This window comes from Pundamilia nyererei, unplaced genomic scaffold, assembly GCF_000239375.1.
Source record: "Pundamilia nyererei isolate P.nyererei 1_Seehausen unplaced genomic scaffold, PunNye1.0 scaffold00230, whole genome shotgun sequence".
In the NCBI taxonomy this organism is placed as follows: Eukaryota; Metazoa; Chordata; class Actinopteri; order Cichliformes; family Cichlidae; genus Pundamilia; species Pundamilia nyererei.
Window position 1 is genome coordinate 79,484 of NW_005187631.1, and position 4,889 is coordinate 84,372.

Consider the following 4,889-nt stretch of genomic DNA (forward strand, 5'->3'; position numbering starts at 1 on the left):
GGTTTTGGGCAGGTAATGGCGGACATGCGATCCGCGCTGACGTCTGTTTCAGCTGTGCTGGCGTTTTTGCACTGATCATCACCTGCATTCATGTATATATCAATCTGCTTTTTAAATTTTATGTTTAGTTTTTTTTTAAGTGTTTGTCTTAAAGTGTGTTTTACAGTTTAAAGTTTAAGTACAGCAGCGATTTCCTAATATTGTAAATCTGCTCAACCTTTAAAAATAGAAACTTTTCTGATTCTGATAAGACATTACTAAGGGTTTTCTCTTAGGCAGCAGTCCTCCTTCTCTCCTGGATCACCATCATTCTTTGGGTGCCTTGCAGTTTATCCAGCTGGAATAATCACACTTACTCAGGGCCGTATTGATGTGATGTTCTTCTGCTTCTCTGGCTGGGTCTGTGGGGATGGTGTTCGCTCTGTGTTGTAGCATCCTGATGATTCTCGTTTGTGGCATGGTTATTTTGTTGGCTTCAATCTAGTGGAAAATTTTCCAACTGGACATTTTCCAACTTGAAAATGTTCTACACAGTGTTGAGAATGTGTTTATAAAATACCAGGGAAAAACATGATAATAGCGGGAGTTTAAGACAAGCAAGGGAAGAACACTACTGTCAATAGGATTTCACAAGGAGGAGGTTGAACAAAATGCGCTCATTTGCAAAACATGCCGTAAAATTGTTGCTCCCAAACTATTGACGCAAAAGGTAGCAGTACAACAATTTTTTTCCACTGCAAAATGAGGCTGTTTTTAAACTCCACATGCGAACATCTTCCCACACACACCAAATTAAACATTAAATAAACCAGCTGTGATTCCTGTGAATGTTCTTTGTCAGTCGTTTTTATAGTCACTATCTAGAATTTTGTTTTCATTTTTTTGTAATTTAAGGTCATCAAATTTTTTATTTTACTATTTTTATATGTTATATGCACAAAAGAGCACAGTTTTAGTGTCAGGTTGTTATTTTGTCTTACTAATTATTGCTTGATGTTCTTTGTTATTACAGTGATCTTTTGTTTGTTTAAGGTCTGGATCTAGTTCTAGAATTTCAATTCAGTTTGATTTTTTGTATTCTGGGCTCAAATTGAGAGGGAAGGATTCATGGCAGCTAACTAAAACTATTTGTTTATTTGCAATCTCTTGTTGAAGACCATGAAAATAATATATTACTTTTAGTCAATTTCTTTTTTTTTCTGTAATTGTACTTATATTTAATATTGTGGCATACTGGTTCTCATGGGTTGACAGAGCTGGTTCATTGCTATTTAATTTGATACATTTTGATATTTTTTATAAAACAATTTCCTTCAAAAAACTGACAGTAGGGTGAAAACACAATAAAATGTCTTTGTTCAGCAGGTCAATCAGTTAAATATAAACTGATATTTGGGGGCACTTAATTAAACGGAGTTATGACTTTCATTCAACCTTTATTACATTTGATATTTTTAGAATGTTTTTTACAGTTTTTTTGTCACATTTACCATGAAGAAAAATTTGTCATTGAAGATGTTTGCCACATTTAATCAGATTTGATTGATTAATTGACAAATCAACAACATTAATATCCACTTCATGCATTCACCTGAAACGAAGCTCCATCAGTGTTTAGCCCATCTTCTCAGTTCAAAAAGCTAAAAAATGCTAAAAGGTCTGATAAGTTACCTCAGTGCAGGGCTCTAGCCTAACTTTTTGCCACAGTTGCACTGGTGCGCCTAACTTTTTTTCTTAGCTGCACCAGCACAAAAGTTAGCTGCACCCAAATTTTTCAACCCCATCGCTTAACACCGCAGCTGTACATGTTTACTGTCCATACAGACAATATTGATTTATAAATGATTAACTAACAATCTTGTCAACACAAAGTTCTTTATTTGGAGCACATTTATACAAGAAAGATACCTTACCATATTATTTGGACCATAAGGAGCACGCGATTATAAGGCGAATTAAGCAAAACCAAACAGTTGGGTTAAAATCAGGTGTTAGCCATTCAAGAATATTCCACTTCTTTGCTTTAATAATGTCCTTGGTTGCTTTGGTTGTATGTTTTGGGTCATTGTCAAGAAAGTGTTAAGAGAAAATGAGCAGTGTAATTAAATCTTTAAAGACGATGAAGAAAAGGATCATTCATAACACAGCCAGCCTTTTTTCATCCTGCCTTATGAGCAGCGTCACAAGTTGAACAAGTCTGTAAGTCATTTCTAGTAATCAAAACAACGTGTGGGTTTATTTATGTAGGAGTGTTTCCGGAAACCTTCTGTACAGCATAAACTTAGGCATTATAATTCTTAAAACATCCTCATTCAGTTCACAGGAAAAGAAAAACACTTTGTAAAAGCTCTGTGACTTTGAGTGGATCTGGATGAAAATTTCTACTGCAAGACACCAACAAAAGAAAAACTAAACAAAAAGAAAGAAATACTTTATCTTAAAATGGTCACCTGCAATGGATACTGGAAGAATTTATTTAAAACACACACATTGAAAAATCCTTTCCTATTCCTCTGATCTTCAGCTGGACCCTATCATCTGAGCAAACTTAAACACATTGTATTCCAATCATTGTTTTCTTGTACTCACACGTACCATTGATTCAAATCCATGCTCATGTGTCCAGATTGATTTCTGTACTAGAAATGGATAAGTGACATTTTCATTGGGAAACTACCAGGCTTTGTGACCTTCACTTCACCGGGCACTGACAGCGATTCAAACATCACCTGCAGAGGTGAAAATTTCACTAATTTTACCGTGTGTTTTTGGAAATTGAGTAATGTAAGTGCTGACAAAAATAGCACACACACACACACACACACACAGATCTTTGTAGTTGAATATATTTATTTGTATTTAAACATTGTTCTTTTTTATGCATGAAACAGCATTTCAGACATCATAACAAATTTCAAACACTGACACAGGAGAAATATTTTGTAAAATACAATTTATACATCCAGGAGACTATAGACTATATTGAAATGATGAAAACAGCTCTAAAAATCATCCATTCAATTTTAATTTTGGTGTCATTATTTTTTTAATTATTTAATTGAATCAAAAGTAAAACCTGCCCAAGTTGACTATTGTGGAGCGACGGGACTTCTGGTAATTGTTTTTGGACGGATCCAAAATGGAAAACTGCTGTTAGAACCCCCTTTGTTAGATTAGATCAGAATTTAGACTGTTTTCTCATACAAAGATTTGTTGTTTCATAACTCAACTCTCCCTCTCTCTGTGAGAAAGGTGCCCAAACATGTGTGTTTTAATTGATTGATTCTGGCTGGGTTGCAGAGGATCAAATACTTATTTTACTCAATTAAATGCAAACTGATTTGTAACTTTTGCATAATGAGTCTTTGTTTTTCTTTATCTATTAAAATGAAACCGCCGTACTTATTAAATACAGTTCATTTCTTTGTAAGTAGAAACACACACACCCTTGTAAATTAGTATGCGGTGCTGTGAAGAACTGTTTTCTGTCTTCCTGGTTTCTTTTTTTTGTCTTTTTTCTTCTTCTTTTTTTTTGCATATCTGTCACACTTACATGTTCCAGATCATCAAATAAATTACAATACTAAACAAATAATATTAATCTGACTGAAAACAAATAGCATTTTTTAGCAATTATATGTCATGAACTACCTTCCAGATTTTTCTCTTGGTCTTCAGTTGCTGATGCAACAATACCCCTGAAGATGGACACACATTTTTACATGCAGTTCCATAAATGCTGAGACAGAGAGAACTTATTTTCAAATTTTGGCTTTGTACATTACAACAGTTATTTTTTAAATGAAACGATTCAGATTCAGTTGAAGGAAAGATTCTCAGCTTTGATTCAGTGGGTTTAAAATCAAGAATAAAAATGTGAGGAACGAAAGCACTTTTTAACACGATTCATTCACTCCAGGGGTTAAAAAGTAATTTGACAAATTCAATAATTTAAAATAAAATGTTCATTTTCAATGAAAGCCTGAAGCCTTAAAATCATGGACATCACCAGAGGCTGGGTTTCCTTCTTTGTAATACTCTGCCACGTCTTTACAGCAATGGCTTTCAGTTGCTGTTTGTTTTCTTTTCTTTTCTATGTTCATCGTGAAGGAAATGTCAAGACAAAATGAGTCATGTCATGTCATCTTTAACAATGAGGAAATGATCATTCATAACTCGACAGACTTTTTTCTTCCTGCCTTATTAGCAGTGTCACAGGTTGAACAAGCCTCTATGTAAGTCATTTCTAGTAATCGAAACAATGTGTGGGTTTACTTTTATGGGAGTATTTCCAGAAACCTTGTGTACAGCATAAACTTAGGCATTATAATTCTTAAAACATCCTCATTCAGTTCACAGAAAAAGAAAAACACTTTGTTAAAGTTCTGAGACTTGTAGATGAAAATTTCTGCTGCAAGACAACAACAAAAGAAAAACTAAACTAAACAAAAGAAAGAAATACTTGATCTAATAAATAATGTTTTTTAATTTATTAAATTAAGAGCTTAAAAGATTAATCAGTGTAATTAAAACCTTACACTGATCAAATATGCATGCCAAATATCCTTGAGCAAGAGCATGTGATGGAAGCAGTTACATAGAAAATGTATAGCATGCTGGTAGGGTAACTATGGCATAGTGGCAAGTTGCTTTGAGTGCTATGAGGAGAAAAGTGCCATATAAAAACAAACCCATTTACCCATCACTGTAATTTGAGAAACTCGAAACGGCAAAATATTTTCCATTTTCAAATTTAGATCATTTAGTTTCAAAATGTTGAATCATTGTCTCATAAATATATTGGAGAGAAAGATGCAATTCCCCTCAAATATAAAAAATGACGTAAAAGGAAAGTACTAAATTACTATTGAAGTAAAAGTATTTAAAGT